This window comes from Calliopsis andreniformis, unplaced genomic scaffold (assembly GCF_051401765.1).
Source record: "Calliopsis andreniformis isolate RMS-2024a unplaced genomic scaffold, iyCalAndr_principal scaffold0004, whole genome shotgun sequence".
NCBI lineage: Eukaryota > Metazoa > Arthropoda > Insecta > Hymenoptera > Andrenidae > Calliopsis > Calliopsis andreniformis.
Window position 1 is genome coordinate 18,322,437 of NW_027480424.1, and position 13,353 is coordinate 18,335,789.

A 13,353-nucleotide genomic window follows, 5' to 3' on the forward strand; every position below is an offset into this window, starting at 1 on the left:
AGTACTGGTCATTTCTACGTTCCGGGAAACCTAGGTTTCACTCTAGGTCGTTGCTCCACCATATCGAATAGCTAGGGACTTAGAATTCAACGCCATAAGAATAAAATACAATATAAGTACAACAGTTTATCCATCATATAAAATGAATAATTGCAAACAGTGTGAAAGTAATGGTCATTTCTACGTTCCGGGCAACCTAGGCTTCACTCTAGGGCGTTGCTCCACCAGATCGAATAGTTAGGGCCTTAGAAGTCAACGCCCGAAGCATAAACTACAAAATAAATACAACAGTCTTTCAATCGTATAAAACGAATAATTGCAACCTGTGTGAAGGTTATGGTCATATCTACGTTCCGGACAAACTAGGCTTCACTGTAGGGTGTTGCTCCACCAGATCGAATAGTTAGGGCCTTAGAAGTCAACGCCAGAAGCATAAAATACAATAAAGATGCAACAGTTTTTCCATCGTATAACAGGAATAACTGCAAACAGTGTGAAAGTAATGGTCATTTCTACGTTCCGGGCAACCTAGGCTTCAATCTAGGGCGTTGCTCCACCAGATCAAACAGTTAGGGCCTTAGAAGTCAACGGCCGAAGCATAAAATACAAAATAAATAGAACGGTTATTCCATTGTATGAAACGAATAATTGCTACCAGTGTAAAAGTTGTGGTCTTTTCTACGTTCCGGGCAACCTAGGCTTCACACTAGGGCATTGCTCCTCCAGATCAATCAGTTAGGGCCTTAGAAGTCAACGCCCGAAGCATAAAATGCAAAATAAATAGAACAGTTTTTCCATTGTATAAAACGAATAATTGCTACCAGTGTAAAAGTTATGGTCATTTCTACGTTCCGGGCAACCCAGGCTTCACCCTAGGGCGTTGTTCCACCAGATCGAATAGTTAGGGCCTAAGAAGTGAACGCCAGAAGCATAAAATACAATATAAATACAACAGTTTATCCATCATATAAAACGAATGATAGCAACCAGTGTGAAAGTTATGGTCATTTCTACGTTCCGGGCAACCTAGGCTTCACTCTAGGGCGTTGCTCCACCAGGTCGAATAGTTAGGGCCTTAGAAGTCAACGCCCGAAGCATAAACTACAAAATAAATACAACAGTCTTTCAATCGTATAAAACGAATAATTGCAACCTGTGTGAAGGTTATGGTCATATCTACGTTCCGGACAAACTAGGCTTCACTGTAGGGTGTTGCTCCAGCTGATCGAATAGTTAGGGCCTTAGAATTCAACGCCAGAAGCATAAAATACAATAAAGATGCAACACTTTTTCCATCGTTTAACAGGAATAACTGCAAACAGTGTGAAAGTACTGGTCATTTCTACGTTCCGGGTAACATAGGTTTCACTCTAGGGCGTTGCTCCACCTGATCGAATAGTTAGGGCCTTAGAAGTCAACGCCAGAAGCATAAAATACAATAAAGATGCAACAGTTTTTCCATCGTATAACAGGAATAACTGCAAACAGTGTGAAAGTACTGGTCATTTCTACGTTCCGGGTAACCTAGGTTTCACTCTAGGGCCTTGCTCCACCAGATCAAATAGCTAGGGATATAGAATTCAACGCCATAAGTATAAAATACAATTGAAATATAACAGTTTTTCCATCGTATAAAACGAATATTAGCAACCAGTGTGAAAGTTATGGTCATTTCTACATTTCGAGCAACCTAGGTTTCACTCTGGGGCGTTGCTCCTCCAGATCAATCAGTTAGGGCCTTAGAAGTCAACGCCCGAAGCATAAAATGCAAAATAAATAGAATAGTTTTTCCATTGTATAAAACGAATAAATGCTAGCAGTGTAAAAGTTATGGTCATTTCTACGTTCCGGGCAACCTAGGCTTGACTCTAGGGAGTTGCTCCACCAGATCGAATAGTTAGGGCCTTTGAAGTCAACGCCCGAAGCATAAAATACGATAAATATACGAGAGTTTTTCCATCGTATAACAGGAATAATTGCAACCAGTGTGAAAGTGATGGTCATTTCTACGTTCCAGGCAACCTTGCTTTCACTCTAGGGCGTTGTACCACCAGATCAAATAGTTATGGCCTAAGAAGTCAACGCCAGGGGCATAAAATACAACATAAATACAACAGACTTTCCATCGTATATAATGTATATTTGCAAACATTGTGAAAGTAATGGTCATTTCTACGTACCGGGCAACCTGGGCTCCACTCTAGGGCGTTGCTCCACCAAATCGAATAGCTAGGGCCTTAGATGACAAAGCCAGAAGCATAAAATACGATATAAATAGAACAGCTTTTCCATCGTATAAAAGGAATAATTGCAAACAGTGTGAAAGTAATGGTCATTTCTACGTTCCGCGCAACCTAGGCTTCACCCTAAGGCGTGGTTCCACCAGATCGAATAGTTAGGGCCTAAGAAGTCAACACCAGAATAATAAAATACAAAATAAACACAACAGCCTTTACACCGTATAAAACGAGTAATTGCAACCTGTGTGAAGGTTATGGTCATATCTACGTTCCGGGCAACATAGGCTTCACTGTAGAGCGTTCCTCCACCAGATCGAAATGTTAGGGCCTACGAAGTCAACGCCCGAAGCATAAAATACGATATAAATACAACAGCATTGCCATCGTATAAAATGGATAATTGCAAACAGTGTGAAAGTAATGGACATTTCTACGTACCGGGCAACCTAGGCCCCACTCTAGGGCGTTGCTCCACCAAATCGAATAGCTAGGGCCTTAGAAGTCAACGCCAGAAGCATAAAATACAATATAGATGCAAAAGTTTTTCCATCGTATAACAGGAATAACTGCAAACAGTATGAAAGTACTGGTTATTTCTACGTTCCTGGAAACCTAGGTTTCACTCTAGGTCGTTGCTCCACCATATCGAATAGCTAGGGACTTAGAATTCAACGCCATAAGAATAAAATACAATATAAGTACAACAGTTTTTCATCGTATAAAATGAATAATTGCAACCAGTGTGAAAGTTATGGTCATTTCTACATTTCGAGCAACCTAGGTTTCACTCTGGGGCGTTGCTCCACCTGATCGAATAGTTAGGGCCTTAGAAGTCAACGCCAGAAGCATAAAATACAATAAAGATGCAACAGTTTATCCATCGGATAACAGGAATAACTGCAAACAGTGTGAAAGTACTGGTCATTTCTACGTTCCGGGTAACCTAGGTTTCACTCTAGGGCCTTGCTCCACCAGATCAAATAGCTAGGGACATAGAATTCAACGCCATAAGTATAAAATACAATTGAAATATAACAGTTTTTCCATCGTATAAAACGAATATTAGCAACCAGTGTGAAAGTTATGGTCATTTCTACATTTCGAGCAACCTAGGTTTCACTCTGGGGCGTTGCTCCTCCAGATCAATCAGTTAGGGCCTTAGAAGTCAACGCCCGAAGCATAAACTACAAAATAAATACAACAGTCTTTCAATCGTATAAAACGAATAGTTGCAACCTGTGTGAAGGTTATGGTCATATCTACGTTCCGGACAAACTAGGCTTCACTGTAGGGTGTTGCTCCACCTGATCGAATAGTTAGGGCCTTAGAATTCAACGCCAGAAGCATAAAATACAATAAAGATGCAACACCTTTTCCATCGTATAACAGGAATAACTGCAAACAGTGTGAAGGTACTGGTCATTTCTACGTTCCGGGTAACATAGGTTTCACTCTAGGGCGTTGCTCCACCTGATCGAATAGTTAGGGCCTTAGAAGTCAACGCCAGAAGCATAAACTACAATAAAGATACAACAGTTTTTCCATCGTATAACAGGAATAACTGCAAACAGTGTGATGGTACTGGTCATTTCTACGTTCCGGGTAACCTAGGTTTCACTCTAGGGCGTTGCTCCACGAGATCGAAAAGCTAGGGACTTAGAATTCAACGCCAGAAGAATAAAATACAATATAAGTACAACAGTTTTGCCATTGTATAAAATGAATATTTGCAAACATTGTCATAGTAATGGTCATTTCTACGTTTCGGGCAACCTATGCGACACTCTAGGGCGTTGCTCCACCACATCTAATAGCTACGGCCTTAAAATTCAACGCGAGAAGAATAAAATGCAATATAAATACAACAGCTTTTCCATCGTTTAAAATGAATAATTGCAAACAGTGTGAAAGTAATGGTCATTTCTACGTTCCGGGCAACCTAGGCTTCACTCTAGGGCGTTGCTCCACCAGATCGGATAGTTGAGGGCCTTAGTAGTCAACGCCAGAAGCATAAAATACGATATAAATAGAACAGTTTTTCCATCATATAAAACGAGTGATAGCAACCAGTGTGGAAGTTATGGTCACTTCTACGTTCCGGGCAACCTAGGCTTCACTTTAGGGCGTTGCTCCACCAGATCACATAGTTAGGGCCTAAGAAGTCAACGCCAGAAGCATAAAATGCAACATAAATACAACAGATTTTCCATCGTATATAATGTATATTTGCAAACAGTGTGAAAGTAATGGACATTTCTACGTACCGGGCAACCTAGGCCCCACTCTAGGGCGTTGCTCCACCAAGTCGAATGGCTAGGGCCTTAGAAGTCAACGCCGGAAGCATAAAATACAATATAGATGCAAAAGTTTTTCCATCGTATAACAGGAATAACTGCAAACAGTATGAAAGTACTGGTCATTTCTACGTTCCGGGAAACCTAGGTTTCACTCTAGGTCGTTGCTCCACCATATCGAATAGCTAGGGACTTAGAATTCAACGCCATAAGAATAAAATACAATATAAGTACAACAGTTTATCCATCATATAAAATGAATAATTGCAAACAGTGTGAAAGTAATGGTCATTTCTACGTTCCGGGCAACCTAGGCTTCACTCTAGGGCGTTGCTCCACCAGATCGAATAGTTAGGGCCTTAGAAGTCAACGCCCGAAGCATAAACTACAAAATAAATACAACAGTCTTTCAATCGTATAAAACGAGTAATTGCAACCTGTGTGAAGGTTATGGTCATATCTACGTTCCGGACAAACTAGGCTTCACTGTAGGGTGTTGCTCCACCAGATCGAATAGGTAGGGCCATAGAAGTCAACGCCCGAAGCATAAAATACGATAAATATACGAGAGTTTTTCCATCGTATAACAGGAATAATTGCAACCAGTCTGAAAGTGATGGTCATTTCTACGTTCCAGGCAACCTTGGTTTCACTCTAGGGCGTTGTACCACCAGATCAAATAGTTATGGCCTAAGAAGTCAACGCCAGGGGCATAAAATACAACATAAATACAACAGACTTTCCATCGTATATAATGTATATTTGCAAACATTGTAAAAGTAATGGTCATTTCTACGTACCGGGCAACCTGGGCTCCACTCTAGGTCGTTGCTCCACCAAATCGAATAGCTAGGGCCTTAGATGTCAAAGCCAGAAGCATAAAATACGATATAAATAGAACAGCTTTTCCATCGTATAAAAGGAATAATTGCAAACAGTGTGAAAGTAATGGTCATTTCTACGTTCCGCGCAACCTAGGCTTCACCCTAAGGCGTGGTTCCACCAGATCGAATAGTTAGGGCCTAAGAAGTCAACACCAGAATAATAAAATACAAAATAAACACAACAGCCTTTACACCGTATAAAACGAGTAATTGCAACCTGTGTGAAGGTTATGGTCATATCTACGTTCCGGGCAACATAGGCTTCACTGTAGAGCGTTCCTCCACCAGATCGAAATGTTAGGGCCTACGAAGTCAACGCCCGAAGCATAAAATACGATATAAATACAACAGCATTGCCATCGTATAAAATGAATAATTGCAAACAGTGTGAAAGTAATGGACATTTCTACGTACCGGGCAACCTAGGCCCCACTCTAGGGCGTTGCTCCACCAAATCGAATAGCTAGGGCCTTAGAAGTCAACGCCAGAAGCATAAAATACAATATAGATGCAAAAGTTTTTCCATCGTATAACAGGAATAACTGCAAACAGTATGAAAGTACTGGTTATTTCTACGTTCCTGGAAACCTAGGTTTCACTCTAGGTCGTTGCTCCACCATATCGAATAGCTAGGGACTTAGAATTCAACGCCATAAGAATAAAATACAATATAAGTACAACAGTTTTTCATCGTATAAAATGAATAATTGCAACCAGTGTGAAAGTTATGGTCATTTCTACATTTCGAGCAACCTAGGTTTCACTCTGGGGCGTTGCTCCACCTGATCGAATAGTTAGGGCCTTAGAAGTCAACGCCAGAAGCATAAAATACAATAAAAATGCAACAGTTTTTCATCGTATAAAATGAATAATTGCAACCAGTGTGCTAGTTATGGTCATTTCTACATTTCGAGCAACCTAGGTTTCACTCTGGGGAGTTGCTCCACCAGATCGAATAGTTAGGGCCTTAGAAGTCAACGCCCGAAGCATAAAATGCAAAATACATAGAACAGTTTTTCCATTGTATAAAACGAATAACTGCAACCAGTGTGAAAGTACTGGTCATTTCTACGTTCCGGGCAACCTAGGCTTCACTCTAGGCCGTTGTTCCACCAGATCGAATAGTTAGGGCCTAAGAAGTGAACGCCAGAAGCATAAAATACAATATAAATACAACAGTTTTTCCATCATATAAAACGAATGATAAGAACCAGTGTGAAAGTTATGGTCATTTCTACGTGCCGGGCCACCTAGGCTTCACTCTAGGGCGTTGCTCCACCAGATCGAATAGTTAGGGCCTTAGAAGTCAACCCCCGAAGCATAAACTACAAAATAAATACAACAGTCTTTCAATCGTATAAAACGAATAATTGCAACCTGTGTGAAGGTTATGGTCATATCTACGTTCCGGACAAACTAGGCTTCACTGTAGGGTGTTGCTCCACCAGATCGAATAGGTAGGGCCATAGAAGTCAACGCCCGAAGCATAAAATACGATAAATATACGAGAGTTTTTCCATCGTATAACAGGAATAATTGCAACCAGTGTGAAAGTGATGGTCATTTCTACGTTCCAGGCAACCTTGCTTTCACTCTAGGGCGTTGTACCACCAGATCAAATGGTTATTGCCTAAGAAGTCAACGCCAGGGGCATAAAATACAACATAAATACAACAGACTTTCCATCGTATATAATGTATATTTGCAAACATTGTGAAAGTAATGGTCATTTCTACGTACCGGGCAACCTGGGCTCCACTCTAGGGCGTTGCTCCACCAAATCGAATAGCTAGGGCCTTAGATGACAAAGCCAGAAGCATAAAATACGATATAAATAGAACAGCTTTTCCATCGTATAAAAGGAATAATTGCAAACAGTGTGAAAGTAATGGTCATTTCTACGTTCCGCGCAACCTAGGCTTCACCCTAAGGCGTGGTTCCACCAGATCGAATAGTTGAGGGCCTTAAAGGCAACGCAAGAAGCATAAAGTACGATATAAATACAACAGCTTTTCCATCGAATAAAACGAATACTAGCAACCAGTGTGAAAGTTATGGTCATTTCTACGTTGCGGGCAACCTAGGCTTCACTCCAGGGCGTTGCTCCACCAGATCAAACAGTTAGGGCCTTAGAAGACAACGCCCGAAGCATAAAATACAAAAGAAATAGAACGGTTTTTCCATTGTATAAAACGAATAAATGCTACCAGTGTAAAAGTTGTGGTCTTTTCTACGTTCCGGGCAACCTAGGCTTCACCCTAGGGCGTTGCTCCAACAGATGGAATAGTTAGGGCCTTAGAAGTCAACGCCCGAAGCATAAAAGGCAATAAAAATACAACAGTTTTTCCATCGTATAACAGGATTAATTGCAACCAGTTTGAAAGTGATGGTCATTTCTACGTTCCGGGCAACCTATGTTTCACTCTAGGGCGTTGTTCCACGAGATCGAAAAGCTAGGGACTTAGCATTCAACGCCAGAAGAATAAAATACAATATAAGTACAACAGTTTTTCCATCGTATAAAATGCATATTTGCTACCAGTGTGAAAGTTATGGTCATTTCTACTTTCCGGGCAACCTACGCCTCACCCTAGGGCGTTGTTCCACCAGATGGAATAGTTAGGGCCTAAGAAGTCAACGCCAGAAGCATAAAATACGATATAAATACAACAGCTTTTCCATCGTATAAAACGAATAATTGCAACCAGTGTGAAAGTTATGGTCATTTCTCCGTTCCGGGCAACCTAGGCTTCACCCAAGGGCGTTGCTCCAACAGATTGAATAGTTAGGGCCTTAGAAGTCAATGCCCGAAGCATAAAACGCAATAAATATACAACAGTTTTCCATCGTATAGCAGGAATAATTTGCAACCAGTGTGATAGTAGTGGTCATTTCTGCGTTCGGGGAAACCTAGGGATCTCTCCAGGGCGTTGCTCCCCCAGATCGAATAGTTACGGCCTAAGAAGTCAACGCCAGAAGCATAAAATACGATAAAGATGCAACAGTTTTTCCATCGTATAAAACGAATAATTGCAACAAGTGTGAAAGTCATGGTCATTTCTACATTCCGGGCAACCTAGGCTTCACTCTAGGGCGTTGCTCCACCAGACCGAATAGTTAGGTCCTTAGAAGTCAACGCCCGAAGCATACAATACGATATAAATACAACAGCTTTTCCATCATATTAAATGAATAATTGCAAACAGTGTGAAAGAAGTGGTCATTTCTACGTTCCGAGCAACCTAGGCTTCACTCTAGGGCGGTGCTCCACCACATCGAATAGCTACGGCCTTAGAAGCCTACGCCTGAAGCACAAAATACAATAAAAATACAACAGTCTTTCCATCCTATAACAGGAATAATTGCAACCCGTGTGAAAGTGATGGTCATTTCTACGTTCCAGGCAACCTAGGCTTCACTCTAGGGTGTTGTTCCACCAGATCGAATAGTTAGGGCCTAAGAAGTCAACGCCAGAAGCATAAAATACAATATAAATATAACAGTTTTTCCATCGTATAAAACGAATAATAGCAACCAGTGTGAAAGTTATGGTCATTTCTACGTTCCGGGTAACCTATGTTTCACTCTAGGGCGTTGCTCAACGAGATCGAAGAGCTAGGGACTTAGAATTCAACGCCAGAAGAATAAAATACAATATAAGTACAATAGTTTTTCCATCGCATAAAATGAATATTTGCATACATTGTGAAAGTAATGGTCATTTCTACGTTCCGGGCAACCTATGCGACACTCTAGAGCGTGGCTCCACCACATCTAATAGCTACGGCCTTAAAAGTCATCGCCAGAAGAATAAAATGCAATATATATACAACAGCTTTTCCATCGTATAAAATGAATAATTGCAAACAGTGTGAAAGTAATGGTCATTTGTACGTTCCGGGCAACCTAGGCTTCACTCTAGGGCGCTGCTCCACCAGATCGAATAGTTGAGGGCCTTAGAAGCCAACGCCAGAAGCATAAAGTACGATATAAATACAACAGCTTTTCCATCGTATAAAACGAATAATAGCAACCAGTGTGAAAGTTATGGTCATTTCTACGTTCCGGGCAACCTAGGCTTCACTCCAGGGCGTTGCTCCACCAGATCAAACAGTTAGGGCCTTAGAAGTCAACTCCCGAAGCATAAAATACAAAAGAAATAGAACGGTTTTTCCATTGTATAAAACGAATAAATGCTACCAGTGTAAAAGTTATGGTCTTTTCTACGTTCCGGGCAACCTAGGCTTCACCCTAGGGCGTTGTTCCACCAGATCGAATAGTTAGGGCCTAAGAAGTGAACGCCAGAAGCATAAAATACAATATAAATACAACAGTTTTTCCATCGTATAAATCGAATAATTGCAACCAGTATGAAACTTATGGTCATTTCTACGTCCCGGGCAACCTAGGTTTCACTCTATGGCGTTCTGCGGCCACATCGAATAGCTACGGCCACAGAAGTCAATGCCTGAAGTATAAAATACAATAAAAATACAACATTCTTTCCATCCTATAACAGGAATAATTGCAACCCGTGTGAAAGTGATGGTCATTTCTACGTTCCAGGCAACCTAGGCTTCACTCTGGGGCGCTCTCGCACCGGATCGAATAGTTCGGGCGTAAGAAGTCAACGCCAGAAGCATAAAATACAATATAAATATAACAGTTTTTCCATCGTATAAAACGAATAATAGCAACCAGTGTGAAAGTTATGGTCATTTCTACGTTCCGAGCGGCCCAGGCTTCCCTCTAGGGCGGTGCTCCACCAGATCGAATAGTTAGGGCCTTAGAAGTCAGCGCCCGAAGCATAAAATGCAAAATAAATAGAACAGTTTTTCATTGCATAAAACGAATAACTGCAACCAGTGTGAAAGTACTGGTCATTTCTACGTTCCGGGCAACCTAGGCTTCACTCTAGGGCGTTGCTCCACCAGATCGAATAGTTAGGGCCTTAGAAGTCAACGCCAGAAGCATAAAATACAATAAAGATGCAACAGTTTTTCCATCGTACAACAGGAATAACTGTAGACAGTGTGAAAGTACTGGTCATTTCTACGTTCCGGGTAACCTAGGTTTCACTCTAGGGCGTTGCTCCACCAGATCGAATAGTTAGCGCCTTAGAAGTCAACGCCCGAAGCATAAAATACAAAAAAATAGAACAGTTTTTCCATGTGTACAACGAATTAATGCTACCAGTGTGAACGTTATGGTCATTTCTACGTTCCGGGCAACCTAGGCTTGACCCTAGGGCGTTGTTCCACCAGATGGAATAGTTAGGGCCTAAGAAGTCAACGCCAGAAGCATAAAATACGATACAAATACAACTGCTTTTCCATCAAAGAAAACGAATAATGGCAACCAGTGTGAAAGTTATGGTCATTTCTACGTTCCGAGCCACCTAGGCTTTACTCTAGGGCCTTGCTCCACCAGATCGAACAGTTAGGGCCTTAGATGTCAACGCCACATGCATAAAATACAATGAAGGTCCAACAGTTTTTCCATCGTATAACAGAAATAACTGCAACCAGTGTGAAAGTACTGGTCATTTCTACGTTCCGGGTAACCTAGGTTTCACTCTAGGGCGTTGGTCCACCAGATAGAATAGCTAGGGCCTTAGAAGTGAACGCCCGAAGCATAAAATACAAAAAAATAGAACAGTTTTTCCATGTGCAAAACGAATAATTGCTACCAGTGTGAACGTTATGGTCATTTCTACGTTCCGGGCAACCTACGCGACACTCCAGAGCGTTGCTCCACCACATCTAATAGCTACGGCCTTAAAAGACATCGCCAGAAGAATAAAATGCAATATAAATACAACAGCTTTTCCATCGTATAAAATGAGTAATTGCAAACAGTGTGAAAGTAATGGTCATTTGTACGTTCCGAGCGGCCCAGGCTTCCCTCTAGGGCGGTGCTCCACCAGATCGAACAGTTAGGTCCTAAGAAGTGAACGCCAGAAGTATAAAATACAATATAAATACAACAGTTTTTCCATCATATAAAACGAATGATAGCAACCAGTGTGAAAGTTATGGTCATTTCTACGTTCCGGTCAACGTAGGCTTCACTCTAGGGCGTTGTTCCACCAGATCGAACAGTTAGGGCCTAAGAAGTGAACGCCAGAAGCATAAAATACAATATAAATACAACAGTTTTTCCATCATATAAAACGAATGATAGCAACCAGTGTGAAAGTTATGGTCATTTCTACGTTCCGGTCAACGTAGGCTTCACTCTAGCGCGTTGCCCCACCAGATCGTATAGTTAGGGCCTTAGATGTCAGCGCCCGAAGCATAAAATACAAAATAAATAAAACAGTTTTTCCATCGTATAAAACGAATAATTGCTACCAGTGTGAAAGTTATGGTCATTTCTACGTTCCGCGCAACCTAGGCTTCACTCCAGGGCGTTGCTCCACCATATCGAATAGTTAGGGCCTTAGAAGTCAACGCCCGAAGCATAAAATATAAAATAAATAGAACAGTTTTTCCATCGTATAAAACGAATAATTGCAACCAGTGTGAAAGTTATGGTTATTTCTACGTTCCGGGCAACCTAGGCTTCACTCTAGGGCGTTGCTCCACCAGATCAAACAGTTAGGGCCTTAGATGTCAACGCCAGAAGCATAAAATACAATAAAGGTGCAACACTTTTTCATCGTATAACAGGAATAACTGCAACCAGTGTGAAAGTACTGGTCATTTCTACGTTCCGGGTAACCTAGGTTTCACTCTAGGGCGTTGCTCCACGAGATCGAAAAGCTAAGTACTTAGAATTCAACGCCAGAAGAATAAAATACAATATAAGTACAAGTGTTTTTCCATCGTATAAATAGAATATTTGCAAACATTGTGAAAGTAATGGTCATTTCTACGTTCCGGGCAACCTATGCGACACTATAGAGCGTTGCTCCACCACATCTAATAGCTACGGCCTTAAAAGTCGTCGCCAGCAGAATAAAATGCAATATAAATACAACAGCTTTTCCATCGTATAAAATGAATAATTGCAAGCAGTGTGATAGTAATGGTCATTTGTACGTTCCGGGCAACCTAGGCTTCACTCCAGGGCGTTGCTCCACCAGATCGAATAGTTGAGGGCCTTAGAAGTCAACGCCAGAAGCATAAAGTACGATATAAAACAACAGCTTTTCCATCGTATAAAACGAATAATAGCAACCAGTGTGAAAGTTATGGTCATTTCTACGGTCCGGGCAACCTAGGCTTCACTCCAGGGCGTTGCTCCACCAGATCAAACAGTTAGGGCCTTACAAGTCAAAGCCCGAAGCATAAAATACAAAAGAAATAGAACGGTTTTTCCATTGTATAAAACGAATAAATGCTACCAGTGTAAAAGTTATGGTCTTTTCTACGTTCCTGGCAACCTAGGCTTCACTCTAGGGCGTTGTTCCACCAGATCGAATAGCTAGGGCCTAAGAAGTGAACGCCAGAAGCATAAAATACAATATAAATACAACAGCTTTTCCATCGTTTAAAACGAATAATTGCAACCAGTATGAAACTTATGGTCATTTCTACGTTCCGGGCAACCTAGGCTTCACTCTATGGCGTTCTGCCACCACATCGAATAGCTACGGCCACAGAAGTCAATGCCTGAATAATAAAATACAATAAAAATACAACAGTCTTTCCATCCTATAACAGGAATAATTGCAACCCGTGTGAAAGTGATGGTCATTTCTACGTTCCGGGAAACCTATGCTTCGCTCTATGGCGTTGCTCCTCCAGATCGAATAGTTGAGGGCCTTAGAAGTCAACGCCAGAAGCATAAAATACGATATAAATACAACAGCTTTTGAATCGTATAAAACGAATAATAGCAACCAGTGTGAAAGTTATGGTCATTTCTGCGTTCCGGGCAACCTAGGCTTCACTCTAGGGCGTTGCTCCACCAGATCGAATAGTTAGGGCC